General features: G+C 36.4%; 2 pseudogenes across 1 annotated transcript; one reads left to right on the top strand and one right to left on the bottom strand.

The window, feature by feature from the left end:
* LOC149238203 (S-type anion channel SLAH2-like) overlaps positions 1-19,458 on the top strand; it is a 70,765-nt pseudogene that overhangs the window by 14,577 nt on the left and 36,730 nt on the right.
* Positions 7,803-8,909, bottom strand: LOC149238204 (zerumbone synthase pseudogene; annotated as a pseudogene). The gene is made up of 2 exons (XR_016268197.1): positions 8,774-8,909; positions 7,803-8,661 (listed from the first exon to the last, which is right to left on the bottom strand). The product of XR_016268197.1 is annotated as a zerumbone synthase pseudogene (transcript).

Here is a 19,458-nt window from a genome sequence, read left to right as displayed (position 1 = left end):
ATTTCCGCACATTCCCGCACTTCGTTGGCAACTTCATCAAATTTTCTTCAAAAAGCCATAACTTCTTCATCCGGAAGCCATTTTCAGAACCGTTTTTTTTTAAACAGCCTAATTTTTCGAGATCTTTCCATTGAAACACTTAGTTTTAGCATCTATAGCTTCAATTTTTTTTAAATGGAAAGTCCATGCCAAGTTATTCTTGACAGCACCAACTACTTCCAATGGTGGTCCTACATTGTGGATTTACTTAGAAATAAAAGTCTTTACAGAATAGCCACAGGCCAAGAGACCAAACCGAAATATGAAGAAAAGGCAGCTAAATGGGAAAATAGGCAAGACCAAGCACGTGGGTTGATAGGGATGTCTATTTCTCTAGATCTTAGATTCCATATTGCAGAACTTGATACTCCTGATGAAGCAATGAAACAGATTACTAAAGTCTTTGGAATTAAAAATGAACTTAAAGCCCATCAACTTGAAAATGAATTTCTTACATTGGACCCCAATAATTTTTCTTGCATTGAATATTTTTTGTCCAAATTCAAGACCCTTAGACTTCTCTTGGAAGGTGTTAAGGTTAAGAAAGAAGATAGTAGCCTTATCTACTCCATTCTTACTAAGTTGGGACCAGCCTATTCTGTGTTTGTTTCCACCTTCCATTCTACAAGAGAAGCCTTCGTTTCTCAAGGACAAGCCTACAAGTCCCCTTCCTTTGATTCCTTTTGTGATTCTTTAATAAGAGAACAAGAAAAACTCTTACGCCTTGGTCTTCTTCATCTTGGTAACTCTTCTAAGAAAGCGTTAGCCGCCCAGCAACAACCAAATTCAAAGAATCCTAAGAAGTCGTATCCTAAAAGGAATGGTCCTAAACCAAACAAGGGTCCTAAGCAATTTTCGTCTCAAAATGAAAAATCATTTCAACAAAATGATAAGACAAATGAAAAAAAATGGAAGAAGACTGATAGACATTGCAACTTTTGTAATCAAGATGGCCACTTAGAATCCAAATGCTTTAAGAAGATGGAAGCCTTGGAAGCAACAATGAAGAAGCATAACATCCATTTGGAGCAATCTTCAACTTCAACTTCATCTTCAGGAATGACACTTTCTACATGTGGTTGTCAAGCATCTCGGTCTGGCTATGCACTAAATGTATCTTCTTCTTCTCATTCTCATGAGTGGCTCATTGACTCTGGAGCATCTTATCACATGGCCAAAAACAAAGCCATGTTTTCTTCTTTAAATGATTGTAACACCAAAAATATATATGTTGGTGATGATAGATCTCTTAGTGTTGTAGGGACTGGAACTGTTCATCTAGACAATGGTCAGTTTAATGATGTATTATGTGTTCCAACCTTATCCTACAACCTTCTATCTGTATATCAGATAACCCATTCAGGTGAAGGTAAAATCGTTGAATTTTCACCTCACGATGTTGTAATTAAGGACCTAAGAGATCCTAGACAGATTTTAGCTACTGGCATTGCTGATGATTCTACAAGGTTGTATAAGTTTCACAACTTTGGGTCATCAAATCTTCCCTCAGTATTTGTTGCTCATAATGATGAAGTGAGCAAACTTTGGCATGAGCGATTTGGTCACTTAAACTATCGCTCTCTTCAGAATCTATGTAAAAAAAATATGGTGACAGGTCTTCCAATGGTATCTTGCAGAGATGGTGTTTGTTCCGCATGTGTACTCAGAAAACATCATCAGGACAGTTTTGAAAAACGTGCCTCTTGGCACGCCTTAGCCCCTTTACAGCTCGTGCATAGTGATTTATGTTGTCCACTTCCAATTGCTTCATTCTCTGGCTACAAGTATCTCTTAACTTTCATTGATGATTTCTCCAGAAGCACTTGGGTATACTTCTTAAAACTCAAGAGTGAAGTATTTAACATGTTCTTGGCCTTTAAGGCCTTTGTTGAAAAACAATCTGGACATCAAATTCTTAAGCTAAGATATGATAATGGCGGAGAATATGTTAAAAACACATTCATCAACTTTTGCACTGAGAATGGAATTCAAATGCAACATACTGCAACAACAAAATGGTGTAGCTGAAAGGAAGAATCGCACCTTAAAGGAAATGGCTAATTGTATGCTTCAATCTATAGGACTTAGTCTTAATTATTGGGCAGAAGAAATTAACTGTGCAAATTACATAATAAATCGCACTCCTACTAAGGTTTTAAATAATATCACTCCAGAAGAAGCATGGAGCTCAATCAAACCAGATGTAAGTCACTTTCTTGTTTTTGGAAGTGAAGCATGGGCCCATATTCCACATGAGAAACATAAAGCTTTAGAACCTAAGAGTGAAAAATGTATTTTTTTTGGATATTCTGAAGATGTCAAAGGATATAGACTTATTCCACTTAAGTCCAAAAATGTTATCATTAGAAGAGATGTAAAATTTGCTGAAAATATATCGGCCTGCGAGCCTAGTTCGGTGGATGTGCAACCTCTCCCTATCTCTTCTACTTTTGAAAATATTTCTTCTTCAGATGATGAAAGAGAGGATGAAAATCCTCCCCCACCTTCTTAGGATCCTCCTTTAGCTCCTCAGCTTCCAAAATGGGTCTGTGCTACTCGGGATGCAACAGGTGATCTTGCCAGTGATCCTACAGATCAGCGACGTACACGTTCTCAGTTCGAGAGAGCCTCTTCTTTACTGGCTCAAGCTTCAGTGAATTATGATCCTGACACCTTTGCAGAAGCTTCAGGCCATCCACATTGGGAAGCAGCTATGAATGAAGAATGTCATTCATTATTGGCAAATGATACATGGGATCTTGTTCCTCTACCAAAGGGACGAAGACTTGTTAGATGCAAATGGGTTTACAGAACCAAGTATGGACTAGATGGGAAAGTTGATAAACATAAAGCTCGTCTTGTTGCTAAGGGTTTTTCACAAGTTGAAGGCATTGACTATATTGAAACCTTCTCCCCTGTTGCCAAAATGAACTCTATCCGCGTTGTTCTTTCCCTTGCTGCCTCTTTCAAATGGGAAGTCCATCAGATGGATGTTAAATCCGCCTTCTTGCATGGGGAATTGCATGAAGAAATCTATATGGAACAACCTATTGGCTTTATACAAACAGACTCCAGCCTTGTATGTCGGCTTAAGAAATCCCTTTATGGTCTCAAGCAAGCTCCTCGAGCTTGGTATGCCAAAATGGATAACTTTCTTTTAGAAAATGGCTTTTCTATGTGTCATTCTGACAATACTGCCTACACCAAGAAAGTGGGCAAGTCTCTTATCATTCTTGTTCTTTATGTTGATGATCTTATCCTGACTGGTAGTGATCCCAACCTTATAAACCATGTGAAGTCTAGCCTTAAAAGGAAGTTTGAAATGACAGACTTAGGACACTTACATTATTTTCTTGGTCTTCAAGTCTTGCAATCCAAGGAAGGTATTTCCCTTTCCCAATCCAAGTATGCCTGTGATATTCTACGCCATTTTCACATGGAAGACTGTAAGCCAGCCCCTTCTCCCTTTTAGTCTGGAGTCAAACTTTCAGTCACTTGTACTTCTCCTGAAGTTGATGCTACCTTATACCATCAACTTGTAGGAAAACTTTTGTATCTAACCCATACTCGTCTTGACCTTTCCTTTGCTGTTGGCCTTGTTGCTCAGTTTATGCAAAACCCACGTGAAAGTCATTAGAAAGCAGCTAAAAGAATACTTCGTTATGTTCGAGGTACAGTTCAGTTTGGGATTCATTACAGTGCCGAACCATCTCCTCTATTGGTTGGTTTCACTGATTCCGATTGGGCTGGTGACCCTGATGATCGGAAGTCTACTACAGGTTATGTGTTCACTCTTGGTTCAAGACCTATTACATGGGCTTGCAAGAAACAAGGTGCCATTTCTCTTTCTTCAGCAGAAGCAAAGTATCGTGGTGTCGTAGAAGCTAGTAAGGAAGCCTTGTGGCTTCGTCATATCCTGTCAGAGTTTGGCTTTCAGCAGCAGCATCCAACTACACTTTGGTGTGATAATCAAAGTGCCATTCAACTATGCAAAGATCCAGTCCAACATCAGCGCAGCAAACACATTGAACTGCACATGCACTTCATCAGAAAGCTCATTCATGGCCATGTTCTTGATGTGCAATATTGTTCAACAGATGATCAAGTTGCAGACATCTGTACAAAGGCTCTCACAGAGGCGAAGTTCACTAAACTTCGATTTATGGTTGGAGTTCAAGAAGTTGTCACTAAGGGGGGATAGGCTCTAGTGCCTCCTTCCTTCTCCTATTGTGTCATATTTGTAAATCCTTCAATCCTATCCCAAGTTGTTCTTAAGGGGGGATGTTAGGATATTCCAACACATAGGAAATAGTTAAGTACAACTTGGTCTAGTATAGAGTTAGGTATAGAGTTAGGTAAAGTGTGTTTCTTTACTATGTACATTTTGTAACTTACAATCCGACAGTCACGATATGTAGTGATCCGACGGTTCATTCTCTCCTCGGTATTATCGACACTTGATCCGTGGCTTAACACTCGATTGGTCCATGATCTCTATTTAAAGAGCATGGAGGGTCATTTGTAGGTTAACTGTTCATGAGAGAAGCTTATGTAAATTTTCATTCTTTTATTAATAAATTGCCTGAAGTGGCCGCGTTGGCTCAAGCCGTGGACTGTTTCCCTCTTTGAGGGTTTTAATCACGTCAAAAGTACCGGTGTATTGATCTGCGATCTATTTGTGAGCGGTGTCCTTTGGTTTTCTGTCTGAGGAACTTACCCTGTAAATTCCTACATCTTCACAGGAAGGCAGTAGTAAGAAGTGCCCAGATATCACAAAGCTTGGTGGCTTAAAAATGAGCTTCTCCACGTGGCTTATGTAGATCTTTTTGATATTATATTTGTGCACTTCTACATCAAATAAATAGCTTAGTTCACACACCTAGAATCTATACTTTTGCACTCCTCGGTGATCTAACACAAGCTGCTACAACAACTCTTATGATAGCAACTAAGATAGCTTCGACATCAAGCCCATATACCATCTTGAATTTGTACTAGCCATGCCTCTAACACCTAGCTCAAGCACTTGAAGTGCTTGAACACACAATACTTAGCATTGTCTTGCCCTAGCTCTAATGCTTCAACAATCCACATAACACACAATACTTAGCAGTGTCCTACCCGAGTTCCAATACTCCAATAATCCACACAACCTTCACGTTTCAAGCTTACACCTGCAGTTCACACAACCCTCGACTCACTCAACAAGACAGTCAACCATAAACTTTAATACTACGCTTAAACTCCATGGCTCGATAAAATAGACGGTCAACCATAAGCTTTAATACTCATGTTTCACAACATTAAACATATCTAACACACATGTTTCACAACAACACATATCTAACACACATGTTTCACACCACAATTCACAGAGTTCTAGTATAAGACAAAAATAAAATATGGAACACAAAAAATTGGAAATGGCAATGGGAGACTATTCACAACCTCTTTCACATTCATAAAACGAACATAAAAATATATCTACAAAAAGTATATTGCAATTCAACACTTGTGAACATATCTCTAAAAATAGAAACTGATAATTAAATAAAACATACAATATAATATTTATTTCTAAAAATTTATCGAGTATTTCACTAACCGATATACCTACCTAAAATGCATGCCCAAATAAAATTAATAAACCTTATTTATAGAAATTTCTCCGTTACCCCACTAACAGATATACCTACCTGAAACGCAAGCCCTTCAAATTGTTTGGGGTAAAATAATGAATGAACAAAATACATCTGCCAACGTGGTAGCCTTGACACCACATTAACAACCGCTTTGTACTTTCAAACTTCAAGGATTGTACTTTGAAACCTCAAGTGGTGTTAAAATGAGGTCATCTTCAGTACTGCGCTCTGACGCTGCGCTTTGCGGGAATTTACCTTGTTTTCAGAGTGCACGCCAGCTCCTCAGCTGTCTAGACACTCCGCCTTCATAGGCTTTCCACACAGCAAAGAAAACATCATTCCACTACAATATTCCTCCGTATTGTGATTATCAATTAATCAAATATGGAAGGAATTTTGCCTTTCTCGTATCAGCATCAGCATCGCTCCTCGAGAATCCTTTTCTACCAACTACGCTTCTCATTACTCGACCAAAACAAAGAGGAAGTTTGCAGTCTTGGACAACGTAACTACCGATATTTCCAATTCCCATATATTTCGCACCAGGGATGATGATAAATAGGTTCATGTTCAAATCCGCATATCTGATCTCTGTAAACTTATATGAATCGTACACACCACGAATTTACGCTATTTTTCAGGTTTTAGTCTGATGGCTAACTTGGACTTGGTTCAGCAGGTTCTTGTAAGGTCATGGGTCGACAAAAAATGGTATAATTTCATTTATCAGTTCAACATAGAGAACTATCGTATATGCCTGGCGCTGTGTAGCCAGCCACTTCTTTGGAAAACACTGGAGGAATCGTTATCCTTGCATTTCTGGCCAATCGGATATTCATCACTGATGGCAGTCTAGGGTTTTGCCCTTGTAGGGTTCATACTTGTATCCATTGCTTATGCACTCAAATGTTTTTTTGGCAAAGAGGTTGTGAAGCAAGAATTTTTGGATGGAGTTGGGTGAACCACTTTTTCACACCCTGGATATCATCCATGCTTTTGGTGTTGGGCCTCCCTCATACCATGGCCAAAACTATCAATCCTATGTTGTGCTGCGCTTTTGTTGCACCTGTGATTGTAATAGAGATCAAAATATATGGCCAGTGGTTTTCAGGAGGGGAGAGGATGTTGCACAGGGTATCCAATCCCTCAACATATCTATGTGGTTTTTGATAGATTGTAATTTAATATCTGCTCCCATTCAGATTTATCCCATGAGCTTTATATTGTACCATACCCACACTACTACATCAAGGGCACTTTTGAGACATTTTTTTAAGACAAAAGAAATTTTTTGTTTCAAAAACTCATTGTTTATTTTAGTTATTTTACATTCAAAAAGACAAATATAGAATTTAAGACAAAAATAGGTTGAGACAAAAATATTTTAAGACAAAACTTTATATTTAAGACAAAAAAAGTTTAAGACAAAAATATTTTGAGACAAAAGTAGTTTGAGACAAAAATATTTTAAGACAAAACTTTATATTTAAGACAAAAATAATTTAAGATGAAAATATTTTTTAGACAAAACTTCATATTTAAGACAAAAGTAGTTGAGACAAAAATTTAAAGACAAACCTTTATATTTAAGACAAAAATAGTTTAAGACAAAAACAATTTAAGACAATTATTTTAAGACAAAATTATTTTAAGACAAAGCTTTATATTTAAGACAAAAGCATTTTGAGACAAAAATATTTTAAGACAAAACTTTATATTTAATACAATGACCACTTTAGATCAAACCTATGTTTAATACGATATTTCACTTCGAATGAAAATGAAGGGCAGCGCTGAGTTTCAGGGTGATCTGCGCACGCGTTCTGAACTGGAGCTCCCGCGCCCCTGCTTCCTCGCCCCTGCGGCCCTCCATAGGCCCCCTACCTGGCAGCCCCTGCTACTGGGCTCTCAATCTTTCCCGGCATCCTCGCAATCGGGCTCTGCCTCCCTCCTCCAGCCAGTGGCTGCGTCTAGGTTTTGCGATGGCAGAGGAGCGTAGCCGCCATGAGTGTGCCTCGGGTGGGGCGCCTTCTCCCACCCCACAAATCTCTTCAGAAGAAGCATTCAGAAGATTGCTCTCGCAGAATTGAAAGAAACATTTGATTCTAGAAGTTTCGAAATTCATCCTGGAGGAAATTCTTGAGATCCCCCTGCCAGAAGACCAACTGATAAAAATCTGTAAAGGCCCCACGAGTGATTCACAACTGTGAATCCGCCATCAACGACGAGGTTATGCCCACTGACATATTTTGACTCATCGCTGGCCAGGTACAGACCAGCCTCGGCAATATCCTCTGCTTTAAGGGTGTGCCCCTGTAAGTTGGCGATACTGTTGCAGAAGCCCTCCATTGCAGCCTTATCCTCTTCAGAAATTGAGGAGGCATCCCCTTGTTTGAAGTACTGGACTGCAAGAGCCGTGGCCACGCCATAAGGGGACACAGTGTTCACTCTGATCCCGTATTTCCCAAGCTCAGCTGCGCCATTTTTAGTCAATCCAAGGATTGCATGCTTCGATGCTGTGTAGGAGTAAGGAGCAGCTCCTCCAAGAATACCCGCCACGCTGGTTGTAGAGATGATGCACCCCTTCTTCCGCGGGATCATCACGCGGGCGGCGTGCTTAATGCCGTGCATCACTCCTTTCACGTTTACATTCATCACTCGATCGAATTGCTCCATATCATACTCTGCCACGCTCTTCACCAAAAAGCTGTCGTTAGTTCCAGCGTTGTTATACATAATGTCCAGTTGGCCATACTTATCCATGGCCACATCCACCGCCGCGCTCACATCTTCTTCTTTGCTCACATCGCAGTGCACGTAAGTTGCCACAGCGGGAGAAAGGGATTCCTCAAGCTTTCTGCCAGCTTTCTCCGCAACGTCTGCGATTATGACTTTGGCTCCATGCTTAATGAACAACCGAACAATGGCTTCTCCTATGCCCGCTGCCCCGCCCGTTACTATTGCAACCTTCCCCTCCAATCTGCATGCACCATTCAATTCAACAAATACATAGTTTCAGAAAATTAATGTTACCAAATTGAAAGAAGAAAAAGGTAGAAGGTTAGCGTGAATTGTTCCCGTATTATGCTTACCGTCGATCTCCAAGGTCGCTCAAATTACTAACACAACCAGTGCCTGCATTATGCTGTCCGTTAGACTCCATAGTTTTGAATGGGGAGAGAAACAGAAATTGGAAAAGATAGAATTAGTCCCTGCTCTCCTTTAGATGCTAAGGAGATGGATAGATGCCTATGGAGAAGCTGGCTTTTTATAGCTTCGTAGATAATGTTTCATTCCTTTGCATACTAATTTGAGAATATAATATTATCGTTAAAGTCGTACATATGTTCTCGCGTGTTTGACAATGAAGCCTGACGGATTCATGAAATCATGTGGCCGATGGGATAAGCGGACTGAGGGCAAGACCATATCTAGCTACCGGTCAAATAAGAACATAAGAAATAAACTGACCATATCTAGCTACCGGTCAGATAAGAACATAAGAAATAAACTGAAGTTTCCCTGATTCGAAGGGAAGTATGTTAGAAATCTGCTATTGGAAACAGCAAATGCTTTTAACGTTAAAGCAGTTTCTAATCTTAATGTGACCCGATCTAATCGTAAAGCATTTAGATCTTATCTTAAAGCAATTTCTAATCTAAAGCATTAGATCTTAAGCGTTGAATTGGTATACGATGGACGTACCAGATTAGAGTTAAATAATATATAAAGGATTGGGTCCTCTCTCTCCCACACAAGAGTTGCATTCTTCTCCATCAAGAAGCACATAAAGAAAGTGAGGGCAAGAGGAGAGAAACCGAATTCTGAGAAGAAGACAGAAGACAGAAGACAGAAGATGGCAGCCATTACATCTTCCGTTGTTAGTCAAGGTATGTCATCTTAAACAACATATTAAGTTCTGAATGTGAAATATTTGGTATTGATAATCTTTGGCTGTTAGTAGCTATAGTTTACATTTGGTATCAGAGCCACAATCAATAACTGAATATTTCCTATGATTGCAATTGATTTGTTCTGTGCTTTACTCATGTGTTTGAGCTTTCCCTTCCTGTGTCACTGAAAGATGTCTCAAGTCGAGGATATCTATAATTTTATCTCTGGTAATGGGTGCCGGAAGGCCCTTTGAGGATTTTAGGCGTGCAAGCATTAGGCCCTTTTTGTTGAGCAGTTCAAAATTCTTATCAGCGCTAATATTGTACTTTTCGTCTGCTGGAATGGCTAGATAACAATACCAGATGCAGCTTGAATTAATGCTTGACTCATTTATATTCCCTGAACCACAGTAAAATAAGTAGTGGGTATGGGTTTCTCCCCAGTCTAGCCACGTCATGTTTTCATTGATTTCCCTAGGTCGTTGTGTGCACTTATAAAGTGATCCCTCTGTGTATGCATTCGAAAGACTGAACAAATAACCGTTTTCTGTGATTTCTCTTAGAAAAATCGGTTGTGGGGAATGCCCTATATGTTGTGCGATTTGCACGGTTTGGGTGGAGTAAGAGGATTTCGTGATATCTCCCATTATTGTGCCAAGGAAGTCTCCCATTCGTAGCGGTCGCCGTAAAGCTTGTTGGGGATATAGGCGTGCTTATCTTAGGCGTCTCCCTTTCATTTTAATTTTGGCAATGGCCGTGCGAAGGCTCTGCCTGTGAGGGCTGTAGTCGTGGGCTTGCAGAAGTCGCTAGGGTTTCGGGAAAAATAATGATGGATCCATAAGGCTTAATAAAATTTGGGATCCCTGTGATATAGAATTCCTGCATATATGAATCTCACAATTTATTTATTCACCATATCATTGTGTGTTCGCTGTGTATGTTGGAATGAATGTATTAAAATGCGGTGAATATAAGTTATTGAATCCTGGTAGATAGTCAAATTTGTGCACTGTAAGAAGACTAACAAAGCAATCATTTTTAATACAGAGTTGAGTAGAAATCCTGTAGGAAAGTTACAGTTTCGATTGACGTTTGAAAAAGTTACAGTTTCGATTGATGTTTGAAATTTGGGCATAAAAGTAATTGTTCTGTGACTGATTGTTTTGCATAAGGTATGTGTTATAAATTATTTATGCACATGAGATTTATGATTTTGTTAATCACCAAAGTGGTCAAAATCAGAATAATCATTTAGTGCATAAGTGACATAATGATTATTGATAGAAATTGCCAATTATAATAATACCAATTAAAAACTAGCGTCACTAATGATAGAACCTGAGAACTTACCCAAAGGAAAGTCTTGTTGTATAACTAGTTGACATGATGAGGTTTGATAGATATTTTGATTAAATAAATATTGATCATCCAAAGATGTCAGTTCTATTTAATTGAATATATTTATTACCTACTTATGTTTTGGTATTTAATTATGTTAAGTATAAGATAGTATCTACCCAAAGGAGTGCTATATTATACTATTATGTCTACATCTGAATCGCGTTAGTTATGAGCTTATAGTTATTTCATTTTTGATTTGCAGGTTATCTATCTTTCGTATGTTTTGAATCAAATTTAGTTGAAGTTCCTATTAATACATGGTGGCTTGATACTGGTGCTACAACTCATGTTTCCAACAATATGCAGGGATTTCTTACGATCCGAACCATAAATCCAAATGAAGATCGTTTTCTCTTTATGGGAAACGGAATGAAATCTTCAATTGAAGGCATTGGGACTTATCGTCTAATTCTAGAAAGTGAATATGTATTAGACTTATACAGTACCCTTTATGTACCTTCATTATCTAGAAACCTTATTTCTGTAAGTAAGTTGGATAATTCTGGTTTTAGATGTATGTTTGGATCTGGCTGTTTTGATTTATATAAGAATACTGATAATGTTGGTTCTGGTATTCTAATTGATGGTTTATATAAATTGAAACTAAATGAAACTTATGCGAATTCCTTGTTGAATGTAGTAAATAATGTTGGATGTAAACGTAGCAGGTTGAATGAAAATTCTGCTTTCTTGTGGCATAAACGACTAGGTCATATATCCAAAGAAAGAATGATGAGATTAGTAAGTAATGAAATTTTGTCAAATTTGGACTTTAGTGATCTAGAATTATGTGTGGATTGTATTAAAGGTAAACAAACCAAACATAATAAGAAAGGAGCCACTAGAAGCAGCCAGCTTCTTGAAATAATACACACTGATATTTGCGGACCTATGGACACTCCAGCCTTTAATGGAGAAAAGTATTTCATCACTTTCATTGACGATTTTTCCCGTTATGGTTATGTCTATTTGCTTCATGAAAAATCTCAATCTGTGAATGTCCTTGAGACGTTTGTAAAGGAAGTTGAGAGGCAATTAGATAAAAAGGTGAAAATCATAAGGTCTGATAGAGGTGGTGAATATTATGGTAAATATAATGAGTCAGGCCAGTGTCCAGGTCCATTTTCAAAATTCCTCGAAATTCGTGGCATATGTGCGCAATACACAATGCCAGGTACACCACAGCAAAATGGTGTAGTAGAAAGGCACAATAGGACGTTAATGGATATGATTAGGAGTATGATGTCAGATTCTACACTACCTAAGAATTTGTGGTCGTATGCTCTCAAAACCGCTAACTATTTATTGAATAGGGTTCCTAGTAAATCTGTTCAAAAGACTCCTTTTGAGTTATGGACTAACAGGAAACCTAGCTTAAGACACCTGCATGTTTGGGGTTGTCCAGCGGAAGCGAGAATTTATAATCCACATGAAAAGAAATTAGATTCTCGAACGATCAGTGGGTATTTTTTAGGTTACCCTGAGAAATCTAAAGAGTATGTGTTTTACTGTCCTAATCATAGTCCAAGAATTATAGAAACTGGTAATGCAAGATTCATTGAGAATGGTGAAGTCAGTGGGAGTACTAGAAGAGAAATAGTAAAAATAAAGGAAACAAGGGTAAATGTTACATTGCCTAGAATAGTTCCTCCATCTACTATTACTCCAAATGTTATTCCAGCTGTTGTAGAACAGCATGATGATAATGAACAACATATAAATGAAGAAGTACTTCCTGAAGGAAATGACTTACATAATACTGATATGCATGAACCACAACAAGTAGCATTAAGAAGACCTCAAAGAAATCGAAGGTCAGCTATTTCTGATGATTATGTGGTTTATATGCAAGAATCAGATTATGATATTGGAATCAATAAGGATCCAGTTTCGTTTTCACATGCTGTAGAAAGTAAAGAGTCAAAGGAATGGATTAATGCCATGAAAGAAGAAATGAAATCCATGCAACATAATGAAGTTTGGGATCTCGTTGAGTTACCACATGGCTGTAAAAGAGTCGGATGCAAATGGGTTTTTAAAACCAAACACGACTCTAGTGGTAATATCGAACGGTATAAAGCTAGACTTGTTGCTAAGGGTTACACTCAGAAAGATGGTGTTGATTACAAGGAGACATTTTCTCCTGTTTCGAAAAAGGACTCACTAAGAATAATAATGGCATTAGTAGCTCATTATGATTTGGAGTTACATCAAATGGATGTGAAAACAACCTTTCTGAATGGAGATCTTGATGAGGATGTTTATATGGATCAACCTGAGGGTTTTTCTGTAGAAGGTAAAGAACAATTGGTGTGTAAACTTAAGAAGTCAATATATGGGCTTAAACAAGCATCCCGACAATGGTATATTAAGTTCAATACCATTATTACATCTTTTGGTTTTAAGGAAAATACGGTTGATCACTGTATATACCAAAATATCAGTGGGAGCAAGTTTATTTTTCTGGTCCTTTATGTTGATGACATCTTGCTTGCTGCAAATAATTTAAGTATATTGCATGAGACTAAGGAATTTCTCTCAACGAACTTTGAAATGAAAGATATGGGAGAGGCATCCTATGTGATTGGAATAGAAATATTCCGTGATCAATCACGAGGAATATTGGGATTGTCTCAGAAAGGATACGTCGAAAGGATTCTAGAGAGATTTGGAATGAGTAAGTGTTCACCTGGAATAGTTCCTGTACAGAAAGGTGATAAATTCAATCTCATGCAATGTCCTAAGAATGATGTTGAACGAAAGGAAATGGAATCAATTCCATATGCATCTGTTGTTGGTAGCCTAATGTATGCTCAAACCTGTACTAGACCGAATATCAGCTTTGCGGTCGGTATTTTAGGGAGGTATCAAAGTAATCTAGGAAGGGAACATTGGCAAGCTGCAAAGAAAGTTTTGAGGTACTTACAAGGCACGAAAGATTACATGCTCATGTATAGAAGATCCAATGAATCAGAGGTGATTGGATATAGCGATTCAGATTTTGCTGGATGCATCGATACAAGAAAATCGACTTTTGGTTACCTGTTTATGTTTGCTCAAGGCGTCATATCATGGAAAAGTGAGAAACAGACTATCGTTGCTTCATCCACTATGGAGGCAGAATTTGTGGCATGTTTTGAAGACACAATTCATGCATTATTGCTGCGGAACTTTATTTCAGGATTTGCGGTTGTCGACACCATTAGCAAGCCACTGAAAATTTATTGTGATAACTCTGCAGCAGTATTTTTCTCAAAGAACGACAAGTACTCTAAAGGTGCCAAACACATAGATCTGAAGTATCTTGTTGTGAAAGATGAGGTTCAGAAACAAAGAGTGTCAATCATGCACATCAGGACAGAACTTATGATTGCAGACCCTTTGACGAAAGGGTTACAACCAAAACAATTTAAGGAACATGTTCAAAGAATGGGTCTTGGTTGTATTAATAATAATTGATGTGTGACATTCTGAGCTCTTTTATGTGTTTCTGATATACAATTATGTGTCTCTTGTTTTAATGTAGTAGTACGTATTTTATGTAATTTTAAACAAGAAAGAGTCTTATAAAGATATTATGTTTAATCATTATGATATAAGACATTATGTGGACCATTATGCTGTTTTATATAAATTATGAGTATGAATTGATGGATTGCTGGTATTGTAGTATATGGAAGGGAATGCATTGAATTAATAGTGCACAACCGCCATAACTCTCAGCAATTTATCATAGTATGATGTTCAACACTTAATATTATGAATAGTCGGGTCAAGTGGGAGAATGTTAGAAATATGCTATTGGAAACAGCAAATGCTTTTAACGTTAAAGCAGTTTCTAATCTTAATGTGACCCGATCTAATCTTAAAGCATTTAGATCTTATCTTAAAGCAGTTTCTAATCTAAATCATTAGATCTTAAGCGTTGAATTGGTATATGATGGACGTACCAGATTAGAGTTAAATAATATATAAAGGATTGGGTCCTCTCTCTCCCACACAAGAGTTGCATTCTTCTCCATCAAGAAGCACATAAAGAAAGTGAGGGCAAGAGGAGAGAAACCGAATTCTGAGAAGAAGACAGAAGACAGAAGATGGCAGCCATTACATCTTCCGCTGTTAGTCAAGGTATGTCATCTTAAACAACATATTAAGTTCTGAATGTGAAATATTTGGTATTGATAATCTTTGGCTGTTAGTAGCTATATTTTACAAAGTACTCTCAGAAATATCTAGGCACGAGCTTGAATCGATATGCACACATATTCGAGTAATAATTGGATTCAAGTTTATGCCTTGGTGGACAATAATTGGTGAGAGAGTGAGTGAAATATCCATGCACGAGCTTTTGAATGGCATGTTATTGTTTGTCGTTTTATGGGTGGATGGTTGGCTCGACCCGAATCAACCGTAATATTACATATGTGGGATTATATGCATATGTCATCAAACGATTTGAGTGGATAAAGTCCAAATATTATATTCGAAGACTTTTCTGGTTATGTATGACAATGGATGGCGTGACATACATATTGTTTTTATTAAAGTAATTTCAAGAAGGTTCTTGCTTTCCATATTGTTCGTTTTCTAGGGGATCATTTTGAATTATTTTGGTCAAGGTTAAAACACATGTATTATGGTGAAAATTTCTAAGATTTTTTTTAGTTTCTAGTTGAGACCATAAGAATTCATCCTCACAAGATAATATTGATATATATATATAAGAAAGATGATGATGATATCGGCATCAAAGGATAATATTGATATATAAAGAAGTTGTGATCATAAGAAATCTTCATCACAAGATAATTGATATATAAAGAAAAATGATGATGATATTGGCAAAGTCATCTAGATACAAAATTTTTAAGGATTTTTAATTCTTTAGAATTTTCACCATAAAAATAATATAATTAATATAAAGAAGAAAGATGATAGTGATATGAGTTAAAGTTGTGCTAGTATAATTTATTTCTTCCCAGCAACACTTCAACACTTGAACTTGATAATCTATATGCCAAAAAAGGGTAGCTTTAGGGAACACCCTTTTCGAACTATTATATTAGAATTCATTTCTTTTGACTAGTGTTCCTAAACATGATATAAAGTTCTTGTACAATTTACAATCTTAACATGACAACTCTTAACTTGTAAGGGACTTTCAACTCCTCTAATCTATTCAAAATTTTAGCGTTAAACCTGTATCAAATGATTTTATATAGTCAACAAAGTACCATAGGAGATTTTTTTTTATTATTGTGACACTCCTCATGAGGTGGACCTTAGTTTAATGATAGTTACTAAATCCATCCTCATCTTTATCATTTTCCCCTCACTTTTTGGTTGTATGCTAGTCTTGTTTCTATAATAATTCCATAAAGATTAAGAAAGAAAAGGGATAATAATAATGGTCCTAAAATTATATGTTTCCTTTGAGTTCATGTTCTAGAGAAGCCCTATTTTATTTCAAAATTAAAGAGCTTGTGGATGTAAGGGATGAGGACATGCCCTTCAATTTTTAAACCTTTTGATTGGTAGCATTCAATATACTTAGATTTTCCTTTAGCAACCCACTTAGCCCTAAGCTCTATGTATTCTAAAGAAAAACTTCAAGTTCACTTATAAAAATGGTTTGGATATTGTCCAGGACATCATGGATTTCTAATCCTTTTTAAAGTAAGACTTTTAATATTTTAAACGAAACTTGTTTTTATTTGCTTTTATAGTTTGTTATGATCTATCTTAGAAGGGTGGAAAAGATCCTATTACATTCTTTTTCTCCCATAGAAAAAATCTAGTAATTTCATTTCTAACAAGAAAATTACATGTGTATGTGCCTTTGAGCATTCCGCTTGGCTAGACCTATCAAAATCTTTCTCAAAACGATAATAAAGAAAGCATCCCTTAAATATTAGAGACCAAAAATAAATCTTTGAGGCCTAAAAGGTCTCCAAATAACATCATCATTTGTTCAATTATGTAAATATCAGAAATATTTACTAGAGTGGAGTTCAATTTAGTTTTTTTTTTTAAATAGTATATAATGCTTAATCAAATATGAAAAACATCTAAAACCTTTATGTTAATTGAAGCCATAATTCATAATAATATTTTGATAGGCGAACTTGGTCCAATTCCTTCGTTTTCTAACTATTGTAATCCAATGACAATTAATCTTTAGGGAGGGAGTTTTCTTCTTAGTTATTGTGCTTGAAAACATGATCAAATGAGATATTAGTGAAATGTTCATAGCATAATTTATTGTATTAATATAGACACAAAAGGTTGTATTTATGAGAGAATAAACACCAATAATCTAATTATTAACCAACTATGAATCCCAAAATATGTAAAAATAAGAGATGTCCCTTTCCCTAGCCAAATGAAGGAGAATTCCAAGTTCCATCAGTTCCAAATAATTGTTGGTGGCACTACCTAGGAAAACATTAGAATGAATTCAATGGAATCTGAAAACATATAGAATCCCCTTAGACCCACCAATGGATGAATCACCTTGAGATAAACCATTAAAAAATGCCAAAGGAGAATCACGAAGAATATTTCTTGTAGGTCGAGAGTTGGATATGGGTTTAGAAACTAGAGAATGTAAAAGCTCCAAGATAATAGGGATTTGTGTGGCAAATAATTGTGGAGATGGATGTTGCTCTTCAAAAAATTCTTGGTTTTGCCCAATCCAAATACCCCATACCATAGAGAGAGGAAGAGCCTTAGTCACATATGATGCTTAGTAAAATATCAAAAAAATATAAAATATTTATGTTAATTGAAGGATGATTCGTGATAATATTTTAATATGCCACCTTGGTCCTCTCCTTGGTTTTCTAACTATTGAAATCCATCATTACGCCAACTTTAGAGAGTGAGTTTCCTTCTTAGTTACTCTCCTTGAAACATGATCAAATATGATATGAGTGAAATGTTCATAGAATAATTTAATGACACTATTATTGATCCAAGACTAAATTCATATATTGAAGTATGTCATCTGGATGTTTGGCCCAATCTAAATCAAAGTACCTTACCAAATGAACATCAAAATCATCAATATATTTAATACCAAAATTAGCAGTCCATTTTAGATCTTGAAGGACTCTCTTCATTGCTTTCTAATGGATTTCAAGAGGCTTGGCCATAATCTGACTTACGACGTTGACTGAACATGATATGTCTTTCCTAGCTGTAGTGAGATAGTTTAGACTTCCCACCAACTGATGACAGTGTACCATCCATCTCTCATCTACCATCATCACTATAAAGTTTGGAATTATGTTCTAAAGGAATTGGCACTACCTTACATTGATCCATATTGAACCCTTTGAGTACCTCCCTTGTGTATTTTCTTTTTGTAACCATTATCTAACCAACCTCTCTCCATATTTCAAGACATAAGCAATAATTCAATTCACCCATGTCTTTCATCTCAAACACCTATGAAAATTGTCTTTTAATTATATTAATCAACTTAGATGCATTGCCTATTATAACAAGATCATAAACATACAAAGAAATCAAAGCAACATGCCCCTTCTAATTTGTCTTTATATATAGGTTACCTTTCGTCTTACTTTTCATAAAACCTTTTTCAATAAAGAAAGTGTCAATCTTTACATATGAAGATCTTGGTGCCTATTTCAACACATACAAATGTTTCTTTGATTTACATACAAAATGCTCTTGAAACTTCTTTACAAATCTTTCTGGTTGAACAAGATATGTGTCTTCCTTTAGTTCCCCATTTAGAAAAGCATACTTAACACCTAGATGATGAAGTATACAATTATATTTTTTAGCTAATTCAAGCATTAATCCAATTGTGTTTATCTTAGCTATAGATGCAAAGGTTTCATCATTATCAATTCTATTTTTTTTGTGAGTAACTTTTTGCAACCAATTTGGCTTTATAATTATCTACACTTCCATCAACATTAGATTTGGTTGAACAACCATTTGGATCCTGTAAGTACTTTATTTTTAGGAAATTTTGTTAGTTCTCAAGTATTTTATTTCAATATGGACTCATACTCTTCTTTCATTGCATCTCTCCATTCCTTATGCTCTTTAACTTGTTCAAAATTCAAAGGCTCTATGACATCTTCTACTTCCGTCATCAAGGCATAGTCTTTATACCTTATATATAGCTAAGTCTGGCATGATGAAATTCATGTTTATTCACTACTTTTAACTCTTATCATGCTTAGTCATGAATCATCTCCTCCTATTGGTGTTTTGTGGCTGCTAGAGGTGTCCACGTCGTTGAATTCTTCCTCCTATATCTATTCCTATTTATCATTTACTTATTCTTTAACATGATCAAATTCATGAGGAATATACCATACATCATAATTGTCCTCTTTATGGACTTGATATGTATTCTCATGAAATAACACATCTCTACTTGCAAAAAAATTATTTGTGTGTGGATCAAACGTTTAATATCCTTTATGATAAGAATAGTAACCAAT

Source organism: Pinus tabuliformis, chromosome 8, assembly GCF_031772625.1.
Source record: "Pinus tabuliformis cultivar Carrire ecotype Pingquan chromosome 8, CPIR1, whole genome shotgun sequence".
In the NCBI taxonomy this organism is placed as follows: domain Eukaryota; kingdom Viridiplantae; phylum Streptophyta; class Pinopsida; order Pinales; family Pinaceae; genus Pinus; species Pinus tabuliformis.
This window is presented reverse-complemented; position numbering and strand designations above follow the sequence as displayed.